The sequence below is a fragment of the Cryptomeria japonica genome, chromosome 6, assembly GCF_030272615.1.
Source record: "Cryptomeria japonica chromosome 6, Sugi_1.0, whole genome shotgun sequence".
Lineage (NCBI taxonomy): Eukaryota > Viridiplantae > Streptophyta > Pinopsida > Cupressales > Cupressaceae > Cryptomeria > Cryptomeria japonica.
Window position 1 is genome coordinate 326,312,281 of NC_081410.1, and position 12,447 is coordinate 326,324,727.

Below are 12,447 nucleotides of genomic sequence, written 5' to 3' on the forward strand. Positions count from 1 at the left end.
TTGAATTATTGATTATTCTCTAAAATTGGAACTCAAAGCTTTTCAGAAAAAGAAGTTCAGTTGCATTGAAAAGACTCTTTTCTTGAATAAATCAAAGACTTATCTATTTTTATCACAAATTCATGGAATTAATTTAATATTATTTCTAATGCAACTTGAACTTCGTATCTTAATGCATTTCAATTAAACTATAATTGGAATCTATCTCAAGGCTAACTGAACCTGATTTCTCAATTATTTCAATTAATTCTAAATTGAGCTTTTTTCATCATCTCTCTTGTAATTCTCTATAAATTCAACCTTCAACTCTCATTCCAATTCACCCCAGATATTTTTGAGAACACGCTTGGAGATTATTATTACGCTGATTTTTTGCTGTGGAGTCATTGAATACATTGTGCTTTTTTAGATTATTTGCATCCATTATTGCTTGAATCCATTATTGCTTGAATTCATTATTGCTTGAATTATTCATCCATCTTGCATCCATTTAGCTTAATATCATGCTCATATAGATTAAATACTTCATCTTGGTGTAGTCTAGTCACTAGTATTGCTTATAAAAATCTGAGAGCAATCTTATGCTCGCATCTTTTAAAAGGCAATTAGTCGCTTTGTTATAGTTTATTATTTATTGATTATTGATTACTAACCATATATGTAATGACTTAATTGAAGTGTTGTGTCTTGTAGATACAGATCCTTATTCCACTTTTCACACACACACATCTCTGGCACCCATTGTGGGGTAGAAGACTATATTTTTTCGGCCTACAAAATTGACTTTTTATTTTTGTTATTTTTTCAGATTTTCAACTTTTCGGATTTTCGTTCGTACAACCTCTGCATCATCTTGTATGACATTTTTCACAGGCTGAATGACAAATTGTAGGTGTTGTATGAATAAGAATTTTGTATCGTACGAAATGGAATTCTGTATCGTACAATAAAGAATTTTGTCTCGTACAATCTGGTAAACTTTGTCGTACGACTTTGTATTTTTCTGGTTAAAAAGATAAAAAAACAAATTTCATGATTTTCGTTTTCTGTTCAAATTCATTATTCTAACAATTGACCTTGGTTGTTTATCTATCTATCTTAGAATTTTTCACAGCCTAATAATTTTTTGCAGAATGCTTGTCGAAGAATATGCTTGTCGCACAAAGACAATATGACTACTCATTCGTTGTCTTTATAGGTTGCATGAGGAGAATTGACTAAACATCGTGTATTCTTTCAATTCATTTTTTTAGGCACCTAAATTGCTATCTGGTTAAAGAACAAATTAGTATTTCATGTTCTTAGAAGATTCTGAGAGGTAGGAGAGTATGCTCATCTTTTTCTAGACAATCAGAAATCCAGACCCTTGAGGTTTTTTCCTTGTTTGAGATTTGTACATATTTAGCATGTCTGCCCTCCCAAGGGGTTGAAAAACTCTTAAAGTCGTTATGGCTAGTGTGAGGGGAATGACCTAAGTGGGAATGGCTAAATGCCAAGTACTCTAACCCACTATAAAATAAACATGATTTGATGAAAATCATCAACAATAGTGCTCAGGAATAGCTCTCCTCAGTACCTTCGGGTGTATTAAACCTTGGTTTTCAAGGTTGGGAGACCTCTTAATTGAGTTTATACCTCGACATGCCGAACGGATCCCTTACTAGTTCCAATTAAAATTAGAAGCTACCCGGTTCAACTCCGAAAGGGGGATAATCTTTGTGCAAGAGAGATAGTAACTCTCCCAAGATACTTGTCATTTTGTGCCCCCATTAGCCTTTGGAGTCAGATAATACAACGTTGAGAATCCATTGCATGAGACTCAGCGGCCGTATTCTGATTAGCTATTGGGTGTGTACTTGAGTTTACAAGAAAAGCTTTTCTTCTCTCACCAATTTCCATAGGGTTTAAATGTTGTGATTGGAGTTACTATTCATACTATGTGTTTTCTATGTTTTCATCCCTGAAACAAATATTTGAAATACCAAAATTGGAGAAGACAAGAAACAACTCAGTGATTAGAGACTCTGTTCATGTCAGAACTAGTCCATCCTAAGTCAAAACTTTGTCCATGTCAGAACTAGTCCATCCTAAGTCAAAACTCTGTCCAAAACTAGTCTATCCTGGTTAAAAATCAGTCCATCTCAGAATTGGTCATACTCAGTTTTCATACTCAGCTATCAAAAAACTCAGAATTTTAGTCTTTGTCTTGTGAATAGTCATACAAATCTGATCATTTATCTTCTTGAACTATATCCTATGTCATACGAGTCTGATAATCTATCATTCGAGCTCAATCCTCTATTGTACAAAACCTAGCAGTCTGTCATCTGAACCTAAATCCTGTGTCGTACGAAACAAAACTGCACAAAATCTTTTGTCAATCTGGACATACCCATTTGTCATATGGTACTAGGCAGCAACTCATACAAAACAGAACTGTTGTCATCCTGAAACTATTAAATTGTCATTCGGTTCACTAAATCCTATTGTACAAATCTCTGGTTTTTCCAGTACAGAGCAGACAAAACTTGCCTAAAAAAATCTACAACAAACACAATACTAGTTATCTTCATCCTAAGCATAAACAAATCAAGACAGTGTACCTATACCATTTGTATTGCACGATTTGGCCGATCATCTTTCAGCTAGTTGAATCAACTACCTACCAAAATTAAGTCACTTAGATAATGTCTTACACAGGATAGATCATTCCTGAAACTAGACCGAATCTTAGTCACTACTCTCAAATCAACCTAGATAAACGTCTTATATAGGATAGATCTTTCCTAAAACTAGACTAAATCTCAGTTGTTTCTCTCAAACAATACATTTAATCGAACAAACTAGCTATAAAATTGATCTTGACCTCAAACAACTTTAGGTCACACTAATCCATAAAAAATGCCTATTCAAACTAGGAGTTCTTGTAAGAAAGAAGCCAAAGACATAGGACAACCCTTCTCATATCAATATTACTCATTTTGCGTGGAGGATCCACTCGCTAACATACCTTCCTCATCAGGTAGACCAATTTTTGATGAACCTAAATCTCCCTCTATATATGAGACAGAACATAATGACAAGAACAAGGACAACATTAGTATTCACGAAACTAATAATAATTCCTCATCAAGTGAAGATGAAGGAGGCACTGAACCTCTAGAAAAGGATATTCATGACTATCAAAAGGACAAAGACTTTAGAAAAATGATGAAAGCTATCCTGGCTCATGAAAAGGAAGACTATTTCCTAAAACTAGCAAAACAAAGGTGCCAAACTTCCTACTGGATATGATGTTCAAAAACTCATCATTAAAAAGGAAGAGTCACCTATACTTGCAGCACAAAGATGATTACAAGCCTTACAAACTGAGATCACAGAATTGAAGAGTAAGGATAAGTCCCCAAAACAATATTCTCTGGAGACAATATGCCCATTTCCATTTGACAAAAATCTATACATGTCTCCATTTCCTTCACAAGTTGAGATCCCCAAATTTGACAAATATAATGGTACCTCAAATCCTCAAGATCATGTCAAAGAGTTTTGTGCTTCCTGTATGGAGTTCATGCATGATCAAATGTATCTTATGCACCTTTTCCTAAGGAGTTTGGGAGGACAAGCCATGGAATGGTTGTCAAGCCTACCTAAAGGAATAAAAATGTTTGAAGAACTAATCCAACTATTTTTACAACAATACTCATACAAAATTTGACATCTTGTGACTATGATTGATCTTTGCAATACTAAATAGAAAATAGGGGAGCCTTTTCTCACTTTCCTCCAACGCTGGAGAAAAATGTTCTCTGGGTATCCACGACCTATCCCAGACTCTGAGAAAATGGATATATTTGTCAATAACTTGGTCCCTGAACTGAAATATAGTATACAAATGCAAGTACACCCATCATTTAACAAAATGGTAGATAATGCCATTCAAATGGAAGATGTGCTCATAAAGAAAGGGGATATCTCACCTTGGAAAGAAACACAACCAGGATCTAACTCTAAAGAGAAGAACAAGTATTGGAAATTTGGCAAAGACAACAACAAGAATGTTGTTAATGATGGAGTTGTAGACACTGTTAAAGCTAACTCAAAGCCCATGATATTCAACTTGGCTAGTGGCACACAAGCGCTCAAAGCTGCTGAAGCTGTAGCAAAAAATCCTCCAAAGAAAACAAAAGAATGGTTCAAAGAGAAGCCTTGGCTTTCCAAACCTAAGCGTGATTTCACTACTCTTGAAGAATCATATGAATCCACTTTCAAAACTCTATTGGCAAACAACCTGATAACGCTACTAGATAACTCCAGGCCATATGATCCAAAAGTCAAACCAAGATAGTGGAGAGAAAATGAATACCATGACTTCCATCGGAAAAAAGGTCATAATATAAACAATTGCATGAAGCTAAAACATGAGATTCAAGATCTCATAGACGCTAGTAAAATTATTGTTAGGAATCACCTGACCAATGCTGATCATAAAGCATTTAAAAACCATTTACCTATTTATGAACAAGGCGATTCGTCAAAGACCAAAGGAGGTGCCAAAGTAAATTATACTTATACCAGCAATGACAATGTCATAAACATGCTTGAGCCTTCCCAATTAGAATATTGTAATGTGATTATAGTCCAAGATAAACCAAATGAATCAAGATATGCAAGAATTTTGACCCGATCTCAAAAGAAAGTCACTCTCCAAGGAGCTAGTTCTTCTGATCTGGATCAAGCAACATTAAACCCAATAGCCCCGTCAAACAAGCAAAAAGAATCAACCTTGGATAAATTTAAAAGGTTCACTTCAACATCATCCTCTGGATATAGTTTCATTGAACAGTTGAAAGGGACAAATGCTCAAATCTCAATTTTTGAATTACTAAAAATCTCTTTATCTCACAAAGAGATCCTGGACAAAGCATTTCTCACCACTAATATTCCGAAGGAATTAGACATTGATCGGTTTCAGTCTATAGTGGGTCACCTAACTTCACCTTACTATCTGACCTTCTCTGAAGAAGATAACAACTCGCTAAATCATCCACATAACCAGCCATTGCATATTGAATCCATGATCCATGAATACAGAGTCAAATGTGTTTTGATAGATGGAGGCGTGAGGTTGAATATTTGTACTTACAGTCTGCTTACACAACTAGGATTCTCTAAAAATTTCATTGATCTCGGCAAGAAAATAACAATAAAAGCCTATGATGAAGAAGAAGAAAGGACCTCTAAAGGTCTGGTATCAGTACCTATCAGAGTGGGACCTATAGAAAGAGATGTCCTTTTCCAAGTACTTGATATTCCTTTTTCATACAATATCTTACTAGGTAGGCCGTGGATTCATGAAATGAAGGTAGTACCGTCAATATACCATCAATGCTTAAAATTTCCCTATAATGGAGTTGAAGTCAATATTCCTGCTGATACAAATGTCATTTGTAATGCATTGAATAAAGGTGTAGATACTTTTGTGCCTCATAATAGGGTAGCCTCAACAAATGAAGATCCAGAAGCACTGATGAAAGACTTAGAAAAGAGATTGAAGATTACAAATACTGGCATGGATGGCTACAAGGTAGAACCAGTACTTTCATTAGTTTCTCTCCCTCCATCACCAAAATAGTTGGGCAAGCCATCAGAGGCTATGCGAACACATACTTCAACTCCGAATACCATATATTATGGTATCTTTGTATAGTCTTCTACCTCCCTGGTAGATGAAATAGAAGAGGATGTTGTTCTTAATTGGCTCTTTAAGGAAGATAGTCAAAACAAGGAGGTACGACATTGTGAGATTTCCTCAAACCAATATGGTCCTGGCTACAAGATGATTCAACGCATGGGATATTCAGGTACTGGTCCCCTGGGTAAACATCAAGAGGGTATTACTGAACCAATTAAGCTACAAACAAAGACCACAAATGATAGGGCTAGACTAGGGTACAATTCAAAAAAAACATCAGACCAAAAAAATGCTTCTAAATCTAAGTGGCAGAAAAGGATATCGCCTTCAACATTATAGTAAACAAACACTCAACAAACAAAAGTAGAGTGTAGAAAAGAGAAAGAAGAATCAACGGTCAAGAAAGAAGAAATAGTCAGTGCTCAAGCTTCGATGGTGACAACTACAATAATACAAGAAGTTGAGGTCCTAGAGGATATAAGAGATGAAGTAGTAAGAATCAGAGAATTGTTTGCACCACTAAAAGTTCTAGTCACATACACTGGTAGGCAACAAGAAGACGATTCACAGACTGACTCAAATGAGTATGAATGGGGTCTAGATCACCTCTTAGACACATCCACTATAAAAACTCTAGAAGAGTCTAGTGGTATCATAGATGATACTCAAGAGCTGATGTGCATAAAACTAGAGAATGAAATACTGGAAATTAGAAAAAAAGAGACAAGCAAACTATGAACAAGGACTGAAAGAAGGAAGAATACTAGAAAATTTCTTATCTATGTGCCCCTATGCTAAAATAGAACAAATCAGGTATAGCACTACACAAGAAGCGTTAGAAGCTACAGGAAGAAGAACCAGTTATCAGTCCAGAAGAAGCTGAATGGAGTAGATGATAGCAAATCATAGAAACATCAAGATCATGTCAACAGGTATGTCAGATACAAATGACAAATGAGCCACAACATGAAGGAGCTTGCAACATTAAAGATGTTGGTGTTGATACCATACATATGCTCACTAAATCACTTGAAGAAGACTCAAAAACTTTATCCGATGACTTTGATGACTCTGACAACAGTCCTATTCAGGACAATATCTACTCAACATCAAATTTTGAATCATCTGATGCAAACAATGAAAATCTATCTACTGATCTTATCACTGTCAAACCATGATACAAAGTCCAATGTGGTGTAGGGAATGATGTTATAAGTATGTCTATTGGATTATATCAACTAAATATTAATGTGAACTTTAATAATCATGTTCTTACTCTTCCTGGTCTCGAGGCACTTACGCAAGGTATCCTTCTGGAACTTGACTTTTTGATCCACAATTGTCATGACAATATTGTGAATGCTCTCGAACCTGTCCAACATTTATCCTTACTACATCTAGAACTAATTGACTGTACTTTAAGAAACCAGCCCATGAATATACCTACTTTTGCCAAAGACTATACGTTAGCCTATTATCTCAATGTAGTTGATCCTATAGACTCTTCCACCTGTGAACAAAGTGAAAACATGACTGAAGTGGATTTCAAGTATCTTAGTCGCAAAAACAAGAAAAATAAAAATAAAAGATCTGACAGCAAAACCACATTGTGGCGGTGTCAGAATCTAAAAAAGAGAAAATAAAGGACGTACCTAAAGGTGAAAACCTCTTTGAGGCGCATGAAGGTGAGATACTTGATATACTACCAAGTCATTTCTAGGAGAGGTCTTCCATATTGATCAAGCCAATTCAACTAGTGAACATTGGGAGTCAAGAGACACCACACATCATTCATGTAGCTCAATCACTATCATCAGAAGAATTGAAGGATTTCACTCAGCTATTCTTAGAAAAGAAAAGAAACTTTGCGTGGACATACTCTGATATGCTAGGCCAGGATCCTAATCTCATCATGCACCATCTTTCTATCACACCAGGAGTTAAACCAGTCAAACAAAAACTCCGTAAGATGCACCCACATGTGGCACTTTTGGTCAAGGTTGAGCTAGAAAAACTACTAAAAGTTGGATTCATTAGAGCTATAGATTATGCTGAATGGATTTCAAACATAGTACCTGTGTCAAAGGTAGACAAATCTATCAAAGTTTGCACTGACTTCAGAGATCTTAACAAAACTTGTCTAAAAGATGACTTTCCATTGACTGCTAGATATGAGATGTACTCACTAATGGATGGATTCTGGATATAATCAAATCAAAATAGCTCCTGGAGATCAAGAAAAGACAACTTTCACCTGTGCATGGGGAACCTTTTGCTGGAATGTCATGCCATTTGGGATAAAGAACATAGGGGCAACCTATCAGAGAGTAGTTACAATAAATCTTTCATGAAAAGATGCATAAGAATATGGAAGATTATGTTGATGACACCTTAGTGAAGACTATGAAGAGATCCACACATATTCAAGAGCTAGGTCCTATACTAGACAAAATGGAAAAGTTCAAACTCTAATTAAATCCAAAGAAGTGTGCATTCGGAGTAATATCTGGTAAACTACTTGGCTACATCATTTCCAAGAAGGGAATTGAGGTTGATCCTGAGAAGGTCCAAGCCATAATGGAAATGCCACCTCTGAAGAACATCAGTCAAATGAGAAGTCTACAGGGATGTCTCCAATCCATCAGATGCTTCATTTCTCAGCTAGCAAACAAAGCTCAACCTTTCACAAAAGTATTGAGGAAAGGAATAATATACAACTGGGATCAGGAATGTGAACAACACCTTCAATAGATAAAAGAGTACCTATCTAATCCACCAATATTGATGCCGCTAATTCAGGGTAAACCACTAATCTTATACATATCAGCAACTGATTCATCACTGGGGGCACTTCTGGCACAATAGGATGACAATAAAAAGGAGTGAGCCATCTATTACATCAGCAGAACATTGGTGACCTATGAAATGAACTATAGTATAATAGAAAAAGCATGCTTGGCATTATTATTTGCATCACAAAAACTGAGACACAACATGTTGGCACATTCAGTCAAGATGGTGGCTAAAATTTATCCACTCAAATATCTTCTCAACAAAGCAACACTTACAGGAAGATTGGTGCAATGGATCATGGTCCTTACAGAGTTTGACATTGAATATGTGGAAGGCAAATCCATAAAAGGATAGGTAATTGTTGATCAACTTGTTGAAGCTCTGCTTGAAGACACTCAACCACTGCATATAGAGTTTCCAGATGAATCAATAATGCATCTTACTCAATAACCCTGGAAGATGTTCTTTGATAGATCTTTCACCCAAAATGGTTCCGGTACTAGAATATTGTTTATTACTCCTCATAAGTACTCAATCCCGAAGTCTTATAAGATTCTATTCCCTTGCACAAACAACATTGTAGAATATGAAGCTTTGGTGAATGGGATCAATCTAGCTATTGAATGGAAGGTTGCAGAATTACACATCTATGGAGATTCTTAGCTGATCATAAATCAAATCAATGATACATATCAGACTCAAGATCAGAAACTGATACCTTATAAGAGAATGGTTGATGATCTTAAGAAGTATTTTGCTTTTGTATCATTCCAATATATTCCTAGATCCACAAGCAGAGCAGCAAATGCTATGGCCACCTTGGCATCTATACCTGAGTTGCAAGAGACCAATTTTTGCTTTGAATTCCTGGTGGAAGAGTTACATTACCCAGCCTATGATTCTTCTGAGACCTAAATAGTCTGTGCTATTATTGTACATGACTCATCCCAATACAACCACATCTACTCTTATCTACAAGACCAAATTATCCCTAAAAATATTACCTGTAATGAGAAGAGAAACCTAACTTGAAATGATTCATGATATTTTATCATTGCTAATGATTTATTTAGATGAGGTTTGGATGGTACATTGCTTAGGTGTCTAGAAACTAAAGAATCTAAACGTGCATTATCAGAAGTTCATGAAGGTATTTATGGATCTCATTTGAATGGTCTTACTTTAGCTCAGAAACTATTATGGGCTGGCTACTACTAGCCAGACATGGAGAAAGATGCTATTAAATTTGCTAAGACTTGTGAGAAATATCACCTACATGGAAATATCATATATGCTCTAGCAAGGGATCTTATACCCTTCACTACACATTGGCCTTTTCAGCAATGGGCTTTTGATCTCATTGGTTAGATTTATCCTACTTAATCTAACAGACATAAATTCATCATAATTGCTACTGAGTATTTCACCAAGTGGGTAGAAGCGGTTCCACTCATCAAAGCAACTGGTAAACAAGTTATCTTGTTCATCCTAAACTATATCATTTGTAGGTATGGGATACCTTCGTCCATCATGACTAATAATGGAGGATAGTTTAAGAATAAAGATTAGGATGAGCTCTATGAGAAATTCAAAATAAAACAACACTGGTCATCAATATATTAACCTCAAGGTAATGGACAAGCCGAGGCATCTAACAAAAACCTATTGACTATCTTGCACAAAACAATGAACAAATCTGGGAAGGATTGGCATCTACAGCTCAATCCTGCATTATGGGCTTACAAAACAAGTATCAAAACACCTACTGGGGCTACACCTTTCTCTTTGGTGTATGGGTCTGAAGCCGTATTACCTATTGAAGTAGAAATACCATCTCTAAGAGTTTCTTTGCAAGGTCTTTCTACTGATGAAGATCATAGAATATCTAGATTGCAAGAACTCAAATTGCTAGATGAGCATCGACAAGTGGCATTTGATCATCTCAGAGTGTATCAGAAGAGAATGTCCAGAGGATATAACAAGAAAGTTAGATGAAGAGAATTTTAGGTTGGTGACCTAGTTTTGAGAGAAAATCCTAAAAATCAATAGTTTCAAGACAACAAAGGGAAGTTTGAACCCAACTGGCTGGGTCCCTACATTGTTACTGCAGTATTCAGCTCTGGTTCCTATCAAATCTCAAACTTAGAAGGAGAAAAACTTCGTGAACCAATTAACACCATCCACTTGAAGAAATTCTTCACTTATCATTCTCTGCTCCAGCAACATGTACAATTGAAAAAGTCCTAAAAAAATATAAAAAATAAAATTAGAAAAATCATAAAACAAAAAAAAATAAAAAGGAAAAAAAAAATATAAAGAGAGAAAATGCACTAGTGAAAACTTGGTAAACAGGCACCTTGGTAAAAAAAAATGAATCTCTGCCAAAGAGGTGAAAACCTAGCAAACATGTGCCTCTTGTACTCAAGCGCTCTATCTATCAATGCAACGTTGGCAGTCTTGGTTTCCTGCATCTTTTCTTTCGCTTGTACATATATTTTAGTCACTTCTGTGACATCCTTGTTCATTGGAATCCTCATGACTTGAAACTGATCAACATCCTAGTCTTAGGGTTACTCGACTGAGCAATTTACATGTCCTAAGCAGTATCAACCAAGTCATTTGTCCATCAGTGAAACCGGGTCATCCACTCTGAGTCAGTCACCTGTCTCCTGACTACTGAAGAGTTTTATCACTGAGTAAACAAGCAAAACAACATAAAGAAAAATAATCATTAAACAGTTTGAGCTATGAATGAAAATTTTCTTTCTGTGTTGTCTTTTATATTGGTTTTCAATTATTATCCCTCTGAGTAACTTGAGGAAGTCTATTGTGACTAAGAGGAGCAAGGCTTGGGGACATAATATTTTCTTTGTTTTTTGCTTGTAGGAATGATCCCAATGATCTGGAAACATCTAAATTAGTTGGGTGTCTGTGATAAGAGCCTTCACATCAAGGTGAAATCGCCTCACATACCTCGACTCTGCTTATTTGAATGCTACAGGGAGGCCCATATCATTTCTTTGTTTGTTTTGAGGAAATTTCTTTATGATGCAATTTGAATCCCTGCGAAATCTATCCAAGGATATGAATGAAAAAAGGGTCATTATAGACAAGATAATAAATATTGCACATTGAAAAAGAAAGGAACTCTAATCTACCTGTTATGTTCATTATGCTTGGTGATGAATCTTAAGCATTTTAAATCCAGTGACTAGGTTTAGGTTGCATTTTGCATATCATTTTGCATATCATTCTGTATTTTGTGAATCTAGAGTGATTTTGGTGTGATAATAATGATCTCTTAATTTTATGAGAGCTGAAAGCATCATCATTTCTTACGCTAAGTGGTCTATTTTTCATCATTTTCTCTGATCGAGTACTTGTGTTTTTGAGATGTTAGCTACATACATAGACATCTTACATAGATTCATACATTTAATCTTATTGCATAGAAAAATGAAAACATTACATTTCATATTACTCATTACACATTCATCTATTTGCATATGAAAAGAAACAAAAATAGACATCCATAATCATTTGCATTACATGTTGAAAAGAAATGAATACATATAGAAGACATCTCATAAATGAATCAACACAAGTCGGATGAAGTCAAATCAGATCTTGTATATATATATATATCATATAAAGTCAGAGTACAAAATGATGTCACATGACATGTACAAACTCCCATTGGAGCAAGAATCGTATAGGCTACAAAAAATGGGTGTGTTTACAAAAAATATCCGAGCTACAAAAAAGACTATCTAGCTTTCAACCTCTCCCTCATTGCCTGGTGGAGGAGGTGGAGCCTGCTAACCGGGATCTTGATGAGGTGCTTGAGCTCCCTCTGACTATGCCATATACTGCGAGTAGGGGACAACCTGCTACGCAAATGGAACTTCTACGCTGTACGCTACAACATAGTATGCTGCCCTACTCATCTGGTGAAGGGCCTC